Raw genomic sequence first — 21,243 nt, forward strand, 5'->3', positions numbered from 1 at the left:
CTGCTGCTCCCCATCTACTCCCTCCGCTGTGCACCCAGGCCTCACTGCTTATCTTTTCGTGGACAGGGCACCTTCTACATCATGCAGTCCCGCTCTGCCACCAAAAAGTCTCACATATGGTGCTGAGTCTTGATATTTCTATGGCAAAGGACATACTTGTGCTCCCATCATCATCGCAGGTTGCTCACACGCTCAGTCCTTGCGGTACCACTAACTCAGTGACCAAAGAGGCCATGCACGTAGTGACGTTGTTGTGCTGACATGTGTGCAGATTTCATATATTGTTGGCCGTTCCCTTCAGCAATGGCCATGCCTGCTCACAGATGACTACTGCTCATTAGTCTGTGCCATCCATGCTACTCACTGTACTTGTGTTTTGAGTATGTAGAAATGCTTTCATGGACACATTCACCCTTTTACCCACTATGCAGATGTGTAATCACAGCCTAACCCTATGTTGGGAATTGTTATGCAGGGTATTTGTGCACATGACTCACAATTGTGTGCATTGTATTTAAGGGGTTTCAACCCTATTCCTTCCATGAGAGAGTACATGTTGCTGGTCTGACCACCACCTGGACATTGATATCAGCCCAGGGATGTACATGACAGTGTGTGTTCCCTTTCGCTCTCTTTGTTTGGTGGGCTGTTACATGACTATACACTATTGTGTCATTATGGTAGGGTGTGTAGGTTGCCTGCAACCTCCATGGGTGGGTATACATGTGGGATCTGACATCACACCCACATGTGGTGTGTCACGCAGTGTGTGACAGAAATCCATCCTCTGTGGAGTGGGACACTGTTGTTAGTGATGTGTTGCTATGGCACTATCAGGAAACTCACAAGTTAGCGATGTAAACATACACCCATGTAGTAGTGGTGTGATGATGATAATGCCCCCCCTATATCTGAGCACTGCTGGAAGTCCTATGCACCCACCCCTCATAAGTCTGGACACTGCTGGGGATCCTCTGCACCTACCCCTCATATGTCTGGACACTGCTGGGAGTCATATACACCCACCCCTCATATGGCTAGACACTGCTGGGAGTCCTCTGCACCCACCCCCATACTGTAGGCCTATGCTGGGAGTCCTCTGCAGACACCCCTCATTTGTTTGGACACTGCTGGGAGTTCTATGCACCCACCCCTCATATGTCTGGACACTGCTGGGAGTCAAATCCACCCACCCACATACTGTAGGCCTATTCTGGGAGACATCTGCACCCACCCCTCGTATGTCTGAACACTGCTGGGAGTCATATACACCCACCCACATACTGTAGGCCTATGTTGGGAGTCCTGTGCACCCAGCCCACATATTTGTGGACATTGATGGGAGTCTAATCTACCCACCCCATATAGTAGGCCTATGCTGGAAGTCCTCTGCACCCACCCCTCATATGTCTGGACACTGCTGGGGGTCCTCTGCACTCACCCCTCATATGTCTGGACACTGCTGGGAGTCCTCTGCACCCACCCCCAGAATGTAGGCCTGTGCTGGGAGTCCTCCGCACCCACCCCTCATATGTCTGGACACTGCTGGGAGTCATAAACACCCACCCCCATGCTGTAGGCCTATGTTGGGAGTCCTCTGCACCCACCCCTAATATGTCTGGACACTGCTGGGGGTCCTCTGCACCCACCCCTTATATGTCTGGACACTGCTGGGAGTCATATCCACCCACCCCTCATATGTCTGGGCACTGCTGGGAGTCCTCTGCACCCACCCCCATACTGTAGGCCTATGCTGGGAGTCCTCAGCACCCACCCCTCATATGTCTGGACATTGCTGGGAGTCCTCTGCACCCACTCCCATACTGTAGGCCTGTGCTGGGAGTCCTCTGCACCCATCCCCCATATGTCTGGACACTGCTGGGAGTCATATACACCCACCCACATACTGTAGGCCTATGCTGGGAGTCCTGTGCACCCACCCCTCATATATCTGGACACTGCTGGGAGTCATATCCACCCACCCCCATACTGTAGGCCTATGCTGGGGGTCCTCTGCACCCACCCCTCATATGTCTGGACACTGCTGGGGGTCCTAGCACCTATCCCTCATATGTCTGGACACTACTTGGAGTCCTCTGCACCCACCCTCATATGTCTGGACACTGATGGGAGTCATATCCACCCACCCTCATACTGTGGGCCTGTGCTGGGAGTCCTCTGCACCCACCCCCATATGTCTGGACACTGCTGGGGGTCCTCTGCACCCACCCCTCATATGTCTGGACACTGCTGGGAGTCATATCCACCCACCCCTCATATGTCTGGACACTGCTGGGAGTCCTCTGCACCCAACCCCAGACTGTAGGCCTATGCTTGGGAGTCCTCTGCACCCACCCCTCATTTGTCTGGACACTGCTGGGAGTTCTCTGCACCCACCCCTCATATGTCTGGACACTGCTGGGAGTCACATCCACCCACCCACATACTGTAGGCCTATGCTGGGAGTCCTCTGTACCCACTCCTCACATGTCTGGACAATGCTGGGTGTCATATCCACCCACCCTCATACTGTAGGCCTATGCTGGAGTCCTCTGCACCCATCCCTCATATGTCTGGACACTGCTGGAAGTCCTCTGCACCCACCTCCATACTGTAGGCCTATGCTGGAGTCCTCTGCACCCGCCCCTCATATGTCTGGACACTGCTGGGAGTCCTCTACACCCACCCCTCATATGTCTGACACTGCTGGGAGTCATATACACCCACCCCTCATATGTCTGGACACTGCTGGGAGTCCTCTGCACCCACCCCCATACTGTAGGCCTATGCTGGGAGTCATATCCACCCACCCCTCATATGTGATGCACCGTACCCCAACATTCATGGCATGTGTGTGGCTCGTATCACTATTGCAATGGTGCCATACGCGAGCGCGTGTGACGCACCGTACCCCAACATTCATGGCATGGGTGCGCATCGTATCACTGTTGCAATGGTGCCATACGCGAGCGTGTGTGACGCACCATACCCCAACATTCAAGGCGTGTGTTCGGCTCATATCACTATTGCAATGGTGGTATACTCGAGCGTGTATGACGCACCCTACAGGTATACTTGCATTGTTGAGGTACGTTGTACTCACCGTCTGCGCCGTCGTCAGTTTCTATGCACCAGGTCGTAGGCGTACAGGACTGGGATGACACGAACGATGGGGTTCATGGCGTGTATGTCGCGTACCGGAGTGCGGTTCGAGCCGGACTCTCCTTTTACACCAGTTTTCGGGTCCCATAGAAAAAGGGTCGTACGGAGTGTCGCAGAGACGAATCGCACTTGCTTGGCTGGACTTGATCGTATGTACGGGGAACTTGAAGGTGTACGATTCGTATGGGAATTACGCTCCGTACAGCTATTCGGAATGCATTTTCCGAAACCGCAATTGACCTCCAAATGTCGTTTTGGATTGCCACGTCCTGTAATATCGAAAGGAAGAGTGAACAGTTTTATGTCATCTTTGCGACATACTATCACAAGAAAGTCTCCAAAAATACCTACAACTTAAGAAGAAATGAAGAGTCAAAATACATAAATGACTACAACCCAGTCATTTTGTCCATGTAGAATGCTAACATGGATATTCAATATGTTGCGGACAATTCCATTGCTGTTGCTCGATATGTAACATGTAAATATGTGATATGTAAAATCAGAAAAGACAGAATTGAAAGAAATGTGGGAAGAGATTTCTCACGAGAAGACTCTAAGTAAGTTATTATACAGTTTCAGTTTGAAGATGTTATCGCATCGAGAAATTGGAGCATGTGAATGCTCAGATCGGTTATCATCTGCAAGTCTATACTCCAAATCTACAAGAATCATTTATGTGAGTCTAGGTCTTGCTGTAATGCGAAATCGAGTACTGAAATCTGTACAAGAAATTGAATATTTAGCAGCAAAAGATCCAGAAAGTACAGATATTTTGAAAACGAATATGTTGGATACATATTACCAAAACAGAAGTCATCATCTTGAGAACTTGTGCCTCTATGAAGTGCTGCAAAATTACACTTTTAAACGGAATACTACAGAGAACATCAATGATGGAAAATATGGAGTCATTGGTTCCGAAGGATGTTTGGTGAAACAAACGAAAGGAAATTTGATTAATCACAGGAAGCTGAGTTGTGACACTGCTGATAAAAGGGAATTTTACTATTTAGCTCTTTTACAACTATTCAAACCATGGCGTTCAGAATTGGAATTACTTGAAGATTTCCGGAGCTATGAAGATTCCTTTAATGCTTGTAAAGATAGCATACAATGCAGTGCTTTTGCAAATTATGTTAAAATGTTGAACGATGAAATTGATCAAGAAGCTACAATTGCTGAGATTGCTGGAGGCAGATCTCAAGACAGTGAAAGTTCTGCTGTGCTGAGTCAAGATCCACTAGGACAACCAATTGTTGAAAACAAAGCAGCAATCACCATGAATGAGGTGGAAACAGCAATGTATCAAGTTCAAGAAGATGTAACAAACTTAGAAAACTTGGAAGAACAACTAAATGTTAAGCAAAAACAAATATATAAGCAAGTGAGACAACAGATTAACCATGGATTACTTCATGAAAAGAAAGAGTGCTCATGTATGTCATTTCAACCTATCCGAATGTAAGTGAGTGGACAAGCTGGAACAGGAAAACGTTTTTTAATTAAAGTAATTACAAGTTATCTACAGAAAACAACTGAGTATCATTTGTCTTGTGTTGTCACTGCTCCAACTATGTTGGCAGCACACAACAAGGAATTACTTTACATCGTTTACTAATGCTACCAGTAGAGCATGAAAACAAATTGGAATACCACAAGCTATATGGAGAAGCTTGTTGTGAAGTTTCAAGGGTCTTGGAGAAAATGAAACTTCTCATTATTGATGAGGTAAGCATGGTATCAAACTTAATGCTTGCCTTTGTGCATTTAAGAATGCAGCAAATTCTTAAAACAGAGTATGACGTGTTATTTGGAGGAAAACACGTCATCGTTTTTGGAGATCTGCTGCAACTGACTCCTGTAAAAGGACAACCAGTATTTAAAACACTTACGCATAAAGACACCAGAAAGTCTCTGGGTAGTGTTGGAAACGTGAACATTTGGTCATATTTTGAATACAAAGAACTCATTACAAATATGCGACAGGCAAATGATGGTGATTATGGAACTATTATCTAAGATATAAGAATTGGACTACTGACAGAAGATGGCAAACAAGCTTTGCAGACTCGATTACTTTCCAATTTGTTTCCAAATGAAAACGTAGTTCCTGAGAAAATATACATGGAAATTGCAGATCAGAAATCTGTAATCTGCTTAATGCCAACACTGCGTGAGTGTTCTATATTCAATGAACAACTTTTGAAACTGGAAAATGAAGAAATAATACAAATGGAAGCCATAGATAAAATAGAACATGAAGGAATCACTATTATTTTGACCGAAAAATTGAAGACAAAATTGGATTCTTTAGAAAAATCAATATCTAAAACTGCTGGTTTAGAAAACAATCCATATGCATGTAGGAACTGTAGGATAATTTTAAGGTAGATTTTGATGTAGAAAAAGGTTTAGTAAATGGAGCAATGGGCAAAGTTGTGGATTTTGTTAATTATCAAAATAAAGATGGTATTGAATTCTTGAAGATTAAATTTGATCAGATTGAAGAAGTGAAACAATTTAGTCGATGTTCTGTTCGTTTTTTGCTTGTTAAAGATTTATATGTCTGTAGAAAACAGTTTCCATTTTCTCTGGCATATGCAGTGACTATTCATAAATCTCAAGGTTTAAGTGTTGACAGTGCTTTGGTGAACATTGGAAATTCTGTGTTTAAAGGTATGGCATACGTTGCTTTGTCCAGAGTCAGAACATTATCTGGTTTGTTTTTGATTGATTTTGATGATACTAAGATTACTGCAGATGCCAACTGTGCCAAAGAGTACAATAGGTTAAGAATAACATATGCTCCTAATTCAGGTCAAAATCCTGTATTTGAAAAGCGTGTGGTTGCTCGAAAAAGAAGGTAAGTGAATATCTGTACTGAAGGTATAGAGAAGGAAAAAAACAAGATAATGTGATTGCAAGCAAAAAGAAAAAGAACACTGTTGAAGAGATTGTTGGTTTTCAGTTTGAAAATAGGTCTGGTGTCTACTGCTATGCTAATGTAGTGGCCAATGTTGTTTTTTTTCTTGAAGGTTTGCAAATTATGGAGAATTGTGAAAAAAGATTTTGTTCCTTGTTACATTCTCTTCATGAAAAATTGAGAATAGATAAAAGTAAAATATAAAGCGTTTCTGATGTTCGTAATCTTTTGGATGTATGTTCTGGTTCTACATAATTTACACAAAATATCCAACAAGATGATCAGGAGTTTCTAATGTATATGCTTACAGAATTGGAAAATTAAGGTGTAGACATGGAGAATATTTTTGGCCTTTGTTATAAATGAGAATATCAATGTGAAATTGTATGTATACATGTAGCACTAACGTAGACACTGATAGATTTTTATATTTGACATTACCGGACTGTAAATCAGTGTCTTTCAGTAAATTAGTTACAGCTGCAAACCAAAACATGGAATGTAGGCAATGCAAATCAGAAATGTTATCAACATTATTTATCCAAAGATATGGACAATATATAATTTTAATGATACAACGTTGTACAGCTGACGGAAGAAAATTGGACACTTTAATAAAACATTTTGTAGCTACACAACTATCAATATCTGGAAGGACTTTTGTAGCAGTAGCAATAATTTTCCACAATGGTCCTTCAATAACGTCTAGACATTACACTGCATATCTTAAAAATGATGCTGAGTTGGTTTTCAAACAACGTTTGCCTTTCGAATTACCAAATTCCTACCCAATATTTTTAAAGCCAAAGTTTTAGCAAGATAATTCAGCCTCTGAGGAATTTATTGTTATCATTTCATAGGATTATCATTGGACAATTTACATAAAAATTACTGCAAAAATACAATTTGGCCTCAAGGAAATGTATTTCTTTGTATGATGGACTTTTTGTTGCACATTGTCTCGGTGTATAATTTTAACTGGCATTATTTATAGTGTTTATAAATTTAAGTTATAACATTTTCTTAGTAGTAATCATTTTATATACATGTGACTTGTATTATCTAGTATTTTACTATAGATGTATTATTGTTTTTTTTAAACAATCTAATTGATTGGTTTTTCTTTTGCCTGCTGTTATGTGATGAGTACAATTAAAATCACTCTTTCTAGTAAAATTCAATATATTTTGAGAACTGCAAATAAGGAAACGAAATTACTTTGTAAAATGTTAAAATGATGCTGTGCTGTTAAAAATGTATTATTATATGTTATAACTATTTTCTCTTTTTTTTTACAGATCTTAATTTAATGATATCAAATGTACCACCATTTAGATTATAAAAAACAAGTGAATAAAATGTGTACTGTTTTTTACATGTATTACTGTTGAGGTAAGTTTTAGTAAGTCTTAAAATGCACAATGGACTGTGTTTCCACACAGTTGAAGAAAAGGAACATGGATGGACAAGATTTCTGTCAGAAAATTGTAATGCAAAAAGGTATAAAATAGGGGACAGCTTCAGAACACCTGTCTGCAAGATATATATGGTATAGTACAGAATAGACTAATATGGTTGTTTTGCAGGTCTTGATAATTTTCAGAATTAAAAGAAATGAAAGTCTTTAACTTAAACCACATCAGTCAGTGTTTTTGCATATGTCATATTAGATCGCATCCCTTCTCTTCAGTAATAAATAATTATGTCCTATCAGTTTCCTAAAACGTGAGTAGTTGTTAATGTTTGTTATTCTTTGTTATCAGTACACAAATGTACTCCTATAATAACAATTGGGCAAGCCATTAACTCTCTTTCTTATTTATAAGGAGAGGAAAAGGCATTCTGTATACCTTTTCTTTTCCATGTACATATAATCTCATCATACACAGTACTTTGCGTTGAAAAGGTGTTCTATAGGTTTTGCTGTGCGTGTTTGCACAGAACACTCATAGAACAAGACACATCTCCAGATTTATCATAAATCATAAATCTGGACATGTTTGTGAATGCTAGACCATCCTCAAATTGGTGTAGCAAAGCACAACGAGGAAAATTGTTTTCACTTCTCCTCATTTTTTCACTTTCACTATATGCTGCAATGCACAGCATATATTAAAGGAGAAAATGCCTTTACTGATTGTTTTTGTGCAGGAAGGTGTCTCTTCTTGCACAAAAACAATCTCCACATGACACGGACATCCTTGCACCCTGGTGCAAGGGTAGCTGTCTCACCACATGGCTGCAGTTTGTGCAGCTGTGCAGAGCGAAGCACAGAGTTGCAACATATTTATGTACATATGTTACATTCCTGTGCTTTGGAAGTACCACAGCAAGCTGTAGTTAAACAGTTTACAGTGTCATGCTGCAGCACTTCCTTATAATTCTGCACTTATGCATTTACCACAGTTCAGTCATTTATGCACTACACATACATTCATCTTAACTTTCACACACTAGCATACTAGTTTAGATCTTTTTTGAACGATTTTGTATTTTTTTTTATAACACCGGAAAAAGTGAGAACTGGGAAAAGAGAACCAAAAACTGGGAGGAGAGGAGAAAAGAAATCTAACAATGGTGGTGGTCAACAGCTCGACACACCAGATCCACCTATTGCTCTCCATATACTATCAGCCGTTCACATGTTACACAGTTCATTCTAAGTTTCCCTAATATGGGACGAATATCAGGGTGTGCAGTCGAGGTTGATGGTGTTGCTCCACTCGTACTCGGAACTTCTGATGAAGCAGGAGGAGCCTTTCTCAATATCCTTAACTCCTCCCTTGTAAAGTTGACCGGATGTTTAGATTGCAAGTGCTTCTGCATACTTGCAGTTCCGCACAAATACTTTTTGTTGAGGTCTCCCCTTGAAAGCACTTCCTTTCATATACAGCAAGTAACTATTTTTGCATTCACCTTTTTTAAGCCTGGTGGAAAGATTAAAAATTTCCAGACAATGCTGCTATATTTTTCCTTTGGTGGAGGTTCAGGAACAAATTCTTGCTCTGATGAGTTCTCTGAATCAGAGGATAATGGTTGAATAGCAGCCATAGTATCTTTAAATGAATCTCTTCTACAAAAAAGAAAGAACAGCAGATCTTCTTAGGAGGTCTTTCCCTAAGAAAAGTTCTAATAAGAGTGATTAAGATGGGTGGGGTCCTTCAATAGTTTCTATAGGAAGTGTAATGAACCAATCAAATCTCTGTTTTTGAAATCACATGGGGTGCGCGTAGGTTGCGCGTAGGATGCACACACTCAGAATGCAGCCTGCTTGCTGAGTGTGTGCATCCTACTGTCTAAGTGACGAATCTAAAATGTCTCACTAAATATTTGGGATAGTGATTAAACTGTGTGAATACCTGTATCACTCTATCTCTTGTTGTGTAAACTACTACATAAATTGGTTACTAGCTATGTTAAAGTCTATATTAGTTATTAATTAGTTAAGTGAGTATTTGTATGGGATAGTGAATGAATGTGTGTGTGGTTGGGTGAAGGGTAGGTGACTGTTCAAAGATGTGTAAATAGTTGATTTAGTAGGTATATGAGGTTAAGACTGTATGTGGAAACAGTTGTTTAGGTGAGTGAACCTCTTTATGGGTGTGGTGATGAGTAAATATATTTCTCAATTATACATGTCCAACAAACTAGAAATACAAAATGCAGTGTATGTGACAGTTGTATATAAATACGTATACCTAAGACTCAGTGATTGTATGAGTGACTGTATGGATAACTGTATACTTGTAATAGTGATTTTATCACACACTTAGTATAACTTTCTAACTATATGAATAAATAAAGTGGTGTTTGTGTAAGTGTGTAGCTTAGTAAATATAAGTATGATCAATTGTTTGCATAGGTGAGTAGGATTTCTGCATAAGTGAATAGGATGTGTGCTGGTGTGTAATGTTGATGTAGGTGTATAAGTATATTTAATAGTATTCTATTGATCTTTGTTAGCATGTATGACTGAATGTATGCATAAATGTTTAGATGTGTGTGTAGATGTAGGAATCACTAAGTGGGTTTTTAGAAACTTGTATTGGTGTGTCACTGGTTTCAAACATGATACTCCATATTTTATAATGTGTGTTGAAAGTTTATGCTAATGTATGATGAGGTGTATCTGCTTGTCACATGGATGATGTCATCAGTGATGTCATTTGAGATGTCATCAGTGATGTCACTGACCATGTTATGAATGATGTAATATGTGACATCATCAGCAGTAGATTGCGGGCGCGCGAGTTATAGTTAGTACAACTAACTATAATGGGGGAATTTCAATGGTTTTATACGAGTAAAATGTCCAGCTAACTGTAACCGAAAAAGTAACAACACCGGCATCACAGGAATTGAATGTAATTAATCTATCTTCCAAAACCCTAACTGACATAGAAACACATGTTCTCAAAAAAGGCCTGAATTTTTGCCCTACAGCTCACCTAGATATCGCAGAGACCAGAATTGATCTGTACAAATATACTAGAAAAATTAAACTGGCTAAAATACATAACGAGAAAGAAAAAAGACAACATCCAGCAAACAAAACACCGACTAACAAAGGCTTGTCCAGCTAACTATAACCGAAAAAGTAACAACACCGGCATCACAGGAATTGAATGTAATTAATCTCTCTTCCAAAACCCTAACTGACATAAAAACACATGTTCTCTAAAAAGGCCTGAATTTTTGCCCTACAGCTCACCTAGATATCGCAGAGACCAGAATTGATCTGTACAAATATACTAGAAAAATTAAACTGGCTAAAATACATAACGACAAAGAAAAAAGACAACATCCAGCAAACACTGACTAACAAAGGCTTGTTGGCAGAAGATCTTCAAGGTCTAGAAACTCTAATAACCATGGGAGTAGAAACACCATCCCAGGAAAGTGAGGCCATTTTGGAACTTGAACAAATACAGGTACCTGCTGGTGCTGGAGAAAGTGGCCTCAAATCAAAATCGCCATTCTACCCAAGCTTACCAACGGGCAATAAAGTGGACATGTTCCACGAGGCGGTAATAGAAGATCCTAACAAAATGAAATTCAACACTCCAAAGCATAATCTTCCAAAAGAGGAAAGAACAGCTTTATTTAATCTCCAACAGGATACTAATATTGAAATTAAACCCGCGGACAAAGGCGGAAACATTATAATCCTGGACAAAAGAGACTATTTGGCTGAAGCCAACAGGCAATTAAAGAACAAAGAATTCTATAGTCAACTACCAACAGATCCTACAAAGGAAATTGGAGATGAAATAACACAACATCTAAATAAATGGTCAGAAAAAGGTCTGACCAACTCAGAAGAGAGAAAATATCTGACAGTCAACCATCCGACTATGGCAACCTTTTACTGCCTCCCAAAAATACACAAGAGAAAAGTTAACCCTCCCGGGAGACCTATAGTCTCTGCAGCTGGATCAACCCATCTCAAACTACATTGACCATTTTTTAGCACCTCTTGTAAGAGATCTCAGCTCCGATATCCGGGACACCACGGATCTATTACAAAAACTGGAGGAAGTGAAATGGCAAACCAGCTTCAAATTAGTCACAATGGATGTGGTTTCCTTATATTCAAATATTGAACATTCAATTGGACTTCAGGTATGTGAATATTTCCTGGGCAAGAGAAGCATTGAATATTGTGAACACAATTCCATGCTAATGGAAATGATAACATTATGCCTAGAAAACAGCGTCTTTGCATTCAACAAACATATGTATAAGCATACAAAGGGGTGTGCCCTGGGATTCTCCTTTACCCCAAACTATGCCAATTTGACCATGGGGTGGTTTGAACAGAAGGTGGCCTGGACTTCGGAAAATGATGACTTCCTGGAGAAAACCATCCTTTGGCTTCGTTTCATAGACGACCTCCTAATAATCTGGGATGGCACTGAGATAGAGTTCAAAAACTATTTCTCAAAACTAAACAACAATGTAACAAATCTGGAATTCACTTTTGAGATCAGTGCTAAACAGGTAACCTTCCTCGACACAAATGTGTTTGTGAAAGACAACAAACTCCATACCACACTGCATCGTAAAAACATCAACGAATGCAATACTACACGGGGAAATGTTTCCATCAAGAATCCCTAAAATTGAGTATCCCGTACGGGGAATTCTTACGTCTTAGAAGGAATGGCTCAGCTGATGATGAGTTCTATAAACACAGTGCACAAATGACTGAACGATTCATGAAACGCAAATATCCAAGGAAAGTGATTGAAAAAAGTTTCCAAAAAGTCATACATCTAAACAGAAAGGATCTGCTGAATAAGATCCCCACAAAAGAGGAAGAACAAAACCAAACAATAAGACTGATCACTACACATAATGTGGAGAATACAATTTTGGTGAAAATTATCAAAAAACATTGGAGAATCCTACAACTGGATCCAGTTCTGGCAGAGATAATGGGAGATCATCCAAATATTACATACAGAAGAGCAAAAAATATCGCTGATAAACTCACGCACAGCCACTTCAAGGAAACAACAACCACCACTTGGCTACAAAGGGAAAAGGGAAGGATTCTGGCCATGCAAACAATGTAAGGCATGCAAAATCACAACCCACATGAAAGAACTATCCATCAATCAGGGCACCACATGAAAAATTAGGCAACACCTTTCATGTAAAAGCAATTATGTCATCTACATGGTGGAATGCCCCTGTAAATTGCGTTATATAGGGAGTACCGTCTTTGAGGTCAAGAAAAGGATACTCGAACACATCCGAGCCACCACACACAAGGACCACTCCAACGCAATATCAAAACACATGGAAAAAGAACACGAAAGTCGGTGGGAATGTCTGAAATTTTGGGCCCTCGAGCAGGTACCATCTTCAGAAAGAGGAGGGAACCGAAAACGAATAATGCGCCAGAACGAATCCAAACAAATAATACCCTTCATAACATTAGATCCGAGAGGTCTAAACCAGAATGAGGAACTCTATATACATCTCTGAGGAAAGAAAAGGAACAACATCATCGTGTCAAATAATATCAGAGCACGAACCTTACTAACTAGTGAATAGGAACCCCAATAACTGGAGCCTTGCGAATAAGTAGCAACAGAGGGATATTGGAATCAATGAAATTAGTTAAAATAGGCTCACCAGAGAGCATGAAAACAAACTGAAAATCGAAATTTTAAAAAGGAAAAAACATGCAAATGGACAAACGTTGCCTCTATCACAGTAAAAGAAATGATTTACTGTTTTTAACATGACACAGAGACAAGCACTTTACAATTCACGAAACGCTTTTGATGTATAAACTACACTAACCACAATGCACCTCACACCTCAAACAGGAAGTAACTGTTCATTGAAGAAAGAAAAGAGGACTATCTCTGTTTGTCAGTATCCCGTGATCAAGGTCAAAGTCATTGACCGAAACGCGTAGGGCATGGCATGGCAAAAAGAAAATAACATTTCCTAATTCTTCCTGAAGAAATGAGAGAGTGCGTCTTTATTGTGCCAAACTGACACGTTATTGAAAATAAGCAAACCGGCTTGGCTCTGGCGGAAAAGGAACGCACCGTCCTTTATTGAAGTGCGCCAATATAGGTTTAGATGTTTTAAAAAGTAACACATTTAAAAGTAGATCTTAACAGTCTCCACTTCCAGGTGATGCATGGAGGCCAGGAAATGCTCTCCCCCCACAGGTCGTTCCACTTCTTCCTAATTTCCTCTGTTGCTATAGTTGTATTTTGTACTTGGATTACAAACAATTGTGGCTCTACTGTAATCGTTTCATCCACCATGACTGACAATGCTGCCCACTAAATGGAGATTTCTCCTCCCTGCCATTATCAAATATTAAACTTAAATACATTTAATAACCCCCAAGAAATTAAATGGAAAAAGAAAAAATGAACAAAAAACAGAGAAAGCAGCAAAAAAACTGACTTTACTGAATGTTCTCATGAACAGTCTTCTGCTGCAGTGGAATAGCCAAAGATCATAGGCTGAAATGGAGTGTGTTCTATAGTGTGGTATGCAGGTAAAAACAATTAGCCAAAACACATCATGTGGGTGATGCTAGCACCCATCCAAAAGCCACAGGAATAGTGCAATGTTGAATGTGTCCCACAATGGAATCCCTCTCTCAGGAATCTGCTGCTTGGACAATGCCAGCACAACTGAGAAATCTGAATAGGCTCCACGCATTCTCGCCAGCCTGACGACGATGGAGTCATGTTAGCCAGTAAAGGAGTCCACTGTGTCAACGGAGGTTAGCCACTTACACAGCAGAACACACTCTGTCAAAGCAGATGGAAGATCAGCAATCCCACATCTAAATAGTGAGGGCGGGAATGTGTCAACTGCACAGAGTACTTGTAAACCCCACCACGGAGGGATGATGGGAGTACCGTCAGATCTGAATCAAGCCCTTAGTCCTCATCTGGGGTCAGCCAAAGTGGGTGACAAGGCAGTCAAAGGTTTTGGCCTGCCCTAAATGTTAACTGCCAAGGGACTATCATGATTAAACTCCAGTAGGAAGGTGCGCTAGCACTGGGTGACCCAGGTTCAGGGACCCTAGGTTCATAATACAGGAGACCATTCTCCCAGTAAATGCAGTGATCACCAGAGGTATTACCAATATTTGGGCCTCAGACTGTTGCAGAAAACTTCCCACTGCAACTTGCCACCCAGCCAGCTCTTGCAGGTCTTTGATGGCGGCCACCACATCATCTGTAGGTACTGGATTCGCTCCCTCAGGGTTGGACTCCTCCCGTACTGTGGGAATCTATAAAGCAGATTTTCACAACCCATACCCCCTCTCTTTTGGGCAGGCCCTGGGGACACTGTTTCAGCTCCAGGTTAATACAGCACCAAGTACCATGCATTAGAAGTAAGGCAAACACATTTTAGTACTGGTGTCCGCATCACTGCACTAAAATGCTTTAGTCACATAGCATGGCCCCTCTGGGACCAAGCGGTATGAGGATTTCAACGTTACATAGCTGCATTTCACAAAACAGCCAACACGCTTTTGATTTGTAGCTGTGAGACCCGTGCTGTGCTGGGCTGCTGCAGATGTTCTATGACAAGTTGTGTCACATTGATTGGGGCATGGCTGGGAGGGGAGTTGAGTGCTGGCATGTTCCTTTTTTTCCACAGTAAAGCCAGGGAAGGCTCAACTTCTGATACGCCCACTTCCCAGCCTCACAGGCTCTCTGGGTCCAGGTGACAAATAATAACAACAGCTGGATCGCTCACATGGATCCGGCCCTATGCCTTCCAGCAATAGTAATTTGAATCTTTCATTCAACAATCATGGGCACTGTGAATACCTGGTGGAGTGGAGCTCCGTGAAAAGGGCCAGGATCTGGATTTCTTCCCAAGCCACCACAAGCCGCTCCTCTGCAATCAGGACCAGCAGTCCTTTGTTTAGTGAGTAGAGAGTCCTGGGAGCACTGTGCCCACACTGTGGTGTCCACAGAGGAAAGCAGCACCAAAGAGTACAAGGTAACAGTACATTTAGTTAATATTTTCACAATACATCCTTTGTTCCCTGGACTGTGTAAAGTACTGTAATAATTGGTATCCTGACTTCAGTAAGTATTGTGCAATACAGGCAATTAAAATAGTTGGGACCAAATGCTGCCCTTCCACATGGATCAAGATGTGCCATTTTGGGTAAAATCAGTATTTTACATGGGCTGGTACTTACCGGTATGGAGTAGCGATCCTTTTTCATTTTCTTCCCTTGAGTAGCAGAACCTTTCCTCGGACAAGGAAAGTACTGGTAATCATTGGGGCGTGACTGGGATGCAGGCAGCGCTGTGCTCATCAGCTCTACCCAGCGGCACCTTAAGCATGTCCTTTAAAGTATGCCTTTCAAAAAGGGAGGAATACTGAGCTAAGATGGTGAAGAGCACCTGAACAACAGTTCTTGTTTTCAAGATATAGCGATCTACGTGTGCCACTATGGATGGTATGAGAGAAAGTCTTTAGCTGCAGGGTTCTTTGTTTATCCCTGCATCTTACCCAGTCTTGGTAGAAAGGTGACAGTCAAACGTAATGGGAGAGTGTGTTGGCTGCATTGTTCAGGGCAGTAAAGCTTTTTAACAGGCCCATTGTTGTAAATGCCTGAAAATCATCACCCATCATCAATTTAAATTAGATGTGTTTGCTTGAAAGAAAACATTAGCCCTTTCCACCAAATGTCTCAAAGAAATAAAAGTTTATTTTTTAAAAGTTTTACAAGAAATAATTTTGTGACAAGTCAAATGTGATAATAACTTTATTCTGACCGGCTTAAGTGATCAGAACAGGCTTCATTTCAAATATCACCTAATCCAGGGTGCAAGTAGCACTTTGATAACTCTGGTGGTTAATGCACTTGCTGGAAAATTCTGCCTGCATTTGTTGCTCAAATATGAATTTACCTAGAAAAAACAAAAGACAAGAGGCATTTGGCAAAACAAGAACAGTTGGATTAATTAAACACTTCGGCTGAGAGTACAGGTTACAGAAACGTGTCTGAGTACTGTCCCAAAGTACAATCGATCAGAGCTATTTTTCCTCAGTATTGTGTGCCATAAAAGCACTGTTTGGTAAAAGAATGCGAGCCTTGTCTGTGGAGTTGTAAATAAAAAACGCAGGTTGGCCTCGACCTTGCGAGGACACAATGTGGGCCAGTGGGTAATGTGTCCAGATGTCTGGCATGAGGTGAGAATGATCACTGTGTGTGCTATGTCCTGATTGGCTGCGTGCCCCTAACTCCATGTGGCATCTGACTTGATGAAGTTTTGGGAATGTGCACACCCCTCTGGCCATGTGTGCCTTATTAGGGACAATTTTCTTGGACCATTGTGGTGTCACTGCACTTATCTGGGATAAACCTGAGTTTCGTGTTTGTGCGTTTGTCTGCCAGCCATGTGCACCCCCACCTGTGACTTGTCAGTCAGTTACCGTGGGCCTAGGTTTCAGAACCTGCCTGATCACTTATTTCTGAGTCGGGTTGTTGTAGAATTCATGACGGGCGAATTTGATAATAGTGATGCGATTTCATCTGTGTATGCAAGTGTACCATTATAAGCATGAGCATAATTTTTATCAATGCTAACACATTGCAATAAAAGAATCGACATAGCATAACATTGGATGGAGGGTCAAAGTGTCTGCTGTAAAGCACAGCACTAAAGATGCACATCACAGACTTGCTTTAAATTTAGATAGCTTAGTTGGTTGCTGATTTGCTGCAGAGATTCTTGTGTTACCTGCAGGTCACAAGTTAAAATCCTTGTCATATAGCTTGGGGCCAGATGTAGGTAAATTCAATTTAGCGAGTACTTAATAGCGATTTTTACCGAATCGCTATTAAGGACTCGCTAAATTGAATGTAGGTAGGAATTGCTAAAATATTAGCGATTCCTTAAAATTCCTTAATAACGAATCGCAAATCGAGATTCCTTAATAAGAAATACCTACCCATTCATTCCTATGGGCTAGGAGACCCAAATGAACGAATGGGAAGTTATTCACTATTTGCGATTCGGTATTAAAGAATCGCAAATAGCGGGAGCTATCTCAAGGGTGCCAGGGTGTCAAAGGGACACCCTTTTGCACCCTTGAAATGTGCATGTGTGCCCATGTGGCGCACATACATGCCCCAAGGGCATGAATGTGTGCCACATGGCGCTTTGAAAAAAGCAAAAAAGTGAATTTTTACAGGAAATCGCTAATTAACACGAACTTGAAGTTGGTGGTAATTAGCGATTCCTTAAGCCTAAAGTGTACTTTCTTTTGTGCTACCTACTTTGCATTTAAGGAATCGCAATTAGTGATTCCTTGAATGCATGAGCAAAATAAGGAATCATAACTTTTGCGATTCCTTATATTGCTAAACTCACCTACATTGCTCTCAGCCAAATACCGATCGCAAACACTGAAATTCTGCAAATTTCAGCGTTAGCGATCGGTACTTGGCCACCTACATCTGCCCCTTAGTAACTTATGATAATTTGGATAATAATAAACACTTATTAGCAGTACTTTAAATGGAAATATAGAAGCGCATGTGCTCACTCTTTACAGCACTACTTTGATCTTGCGAAGTCCCATTACATGTATTGCAGCACAGCTGAGAAGTGCAAGTACTCTCACTTTCAAAATAAAGAAGTGTAGGTACTCAGTACTGGCAACATAAACACTAATGGGCAGTAGCAGCCCATTTAAAGTACTGTATATTAGTAAGGGCTATATAAACAGTTATTTCTGTAAGAACTCATGGATAGATGCATCAGAAATTCTTACAATGCATGCACATTTCTTACATACAAGGCTTAGAAAGGACAAAAACCATGCCCCACCCATAGCACCGCCCTTAAGGCGACACCAAAACCCCTCCCAATCCACCTTTCCTTTTGGTGAGTACCTGCACATATTTCTTCCATTTAAAGCACTAGGTTAAATCATTTCTTGCAAACTTATGGCACACTGTCAATTGATCAGAAATTCAAAAATTTGCATTATCCAACACTATTCCTCCTTCTTAGCAGCTGTGGATGATTTGACCATATTCTTTTCTAAGAAAATGCAAATAATTTACTTTAGTTTTAAAGGTGTCCCAGGTGTCTACTCTTCTAAGTGTGTAGTTGAAGCATCCACGACTTAGGGCCAATGCCAGTTTGCATATTATCCCAGTCATTCTGAACTATATTGAACCCTGTCCTCCTCTTCACTCTCTTCTCCTACTGTCTACCTATTTGCTCCTTTTGTGATGCATTAGCCCTTCTTCCACTTTCCCTCTACACACGTTTTCGCTTGCCATCCTGTCCTCAGCTTTACCCTTTTCCTCCTCTTTGCCTTTTTCCACTCTAAAAAACTTTGACCTGTTTAATCACTTCAATGCAGAGGAGCAGCACTGGTTGGTAAACAGGTGCAGTCCACTGGGGAAGAGGGGCCTGAGATGCCCAAGGAACCCTGATTATTGATGTATTTTTTAATTCAAAATGAAGCCAAGGGGCCAACATCCTCCCTTCCACTGAGGTCTATGACATAACAGCTATGCCGCTGCTTGAATCTTCACCATCTCTTCCTTTCTTTCCTCCACTGTGGCACTCCGACTCTCTTTGGTCCCTCTCCCAGTGTTTACTCATGTATCGGCTTTGACTCTCTCAACTTACCCTCAACTGATCCTAGATTTAACAGGCGTCATGGGCGGTCGTCGCTGTAGCACAAAGATTCTTTCAGGAGTCGCAGACGATCATTATTGGAGAGTTGCTTTGGTGGTCACTGTGGGCTGTTGAGGCTGTAGCGTGGAGGCAGATCTCATGTTGCAGTCATCGCTGGTGATCGCTGAAGCATAAAGAGTCTGGTTTGCAGGAGCTTCCCGTTCGTGGTCAGAACAGGTGGCAAGATCTTGGCATGAAGAACCCAAAACTTTGGGATTTCTCCTTTTCTTTTATAAGAAGCTCAACATATGCCACACCAACGATCCAGGACTAGGAGGAACATCTCGGAAATCAGGAACCCACTCCAGCAGAGACCAGCATGGCTTAGGAAGGTCTTGTTGCAGGTGCAGGCAGATCCAATGTAGCAGGTTCAAATGGGCAGGTGCAGGGAGGTCTCTGGAGGTTTTCTGTCCCTAGCTCAGAACAAGAGGTCACTCAGCTGACCCTTGATATCACTTTAGAATGGGATGGAAATTGCAGGTCAAGCCTTCCTTCTCAGACAGCATGGCTAGGTCTCAGGCAGGTCCACTGTAGATGTCCTTCTGTAGTATCCACAGACCCAGAGGTGTGCTGAAGAGTGGGTCTGAGAGTCCCATTTTTATACCTGGTACCCACTATGAAGTAAAAGAGACTTCTGGAGTTTTCCCCCTTATAGAAATGTTTGGAATTTCCAGCCTCCCTGCCCTGGTTCTAGTCTGTCTGCAGTCATGATAGGTTAGTGGGAAGTCCTTTGTGTGTGAGCTGAGGCAGAATCTTTGAAGTGCAAGTGTGACTGGTAGCAGCTCCGCCCCTCATCAAGTTAGGATGGTCCATCCCGCCAACACCCAAACCCAATATTGTGTGGCAGTCTGGGATGAATACACGAAGATCAACTGCCAACTACATCTAGTCATGTGACCCAGGAACAAGCTGCCTTCACCAAATGGTTATGGCCAGAAAATACCAGTTTTCTAAAAGTGTGAACAAGGGTATAAAAACTCTGATGCCCTTGTGTACAAAATGCATACTACCAAGTAAACAATGTTAACAAAAGTAGAATATTGGTGTGTGCACTCTCAGAGGAGGGTCCACCCATACCTCCTAATTCAGAAAATTGGGGGAAAAAACCTGGGACTATGTTCTAGACCTCAGGTGCACTACATGAAAGATCACTCAAATAAGAGTGTAAGCAAACAATAATCAATACATTTTCAAACATTCAAAGTGGAATGAACTAAAAATAACGTTGTTACACTTTTCTGTTTTCACATGAGTCCACCTTTTAGAAGAATTGGAACCAGGCGTTAACAGTAGCTCGTCAATGTATTTATTGAGCAAATGAAAAACACGAAGTTCTTGCGTGGGATGGTAACAGACATAACATAGATGTTAGTCCCAATGCATTTCAGGCTTTAAACAATAGCCCTTCTTCAGGGGTGTCTATAAGCAAAGAAATCAGAGGAACCCTGAGAGAAAATAACCGAAGGTACATGCTCGTGCCAGCAACTATGTACAACAGAGCCCAAAGGAGGAAAACAGACTCGATAAAAAGACTCCAAGTTCCTGTAAATATGTAATGGATCATGCGCTAAAAATGAAAAATTAGGTGCGCACATGCATCAAATCCAAAGCTAGTGAAAATAGTGTTGGACGAACGTGTAGGTTCAAATTTGTAAACAAGTGTGACATGCTGTTCAAGTGACTGCGAAGTGAAAATGTATAAAATCATAACCCTGAACAAATCTGCAAAAAACGCGTACCTCCAAGCAAAAAAAGTATTCAGTCGCAACGTGGTCCACACCAAAAGAACCACTAGAATGAGCGTTACGAAACTATAAGGCATGTTACAAAAAATATGTAACATTCAAAGTCAGATGCTTACCGACGCAATGTACTAAAAGCATAAATCAGCAAAAGAATCCAATAGATCACCAACAGCATCTCGGTGTAAGTGAGTTGGCA

The sequence above is a fragment of the Lissotriton helveticus genome, chromosome 2_1 (genome assembly GCF_964261635.1).
Source record: "Lissotriton helveticus chromosome 2_1, aLisHel1.1, whole genome shotgun sequence".
Lineage (NCBI taxonomy): Eukaryota > Metazoa > Chordata > Amphibia > Caudata > Salamandridae > Lissotriton > Lissotriton helveticus.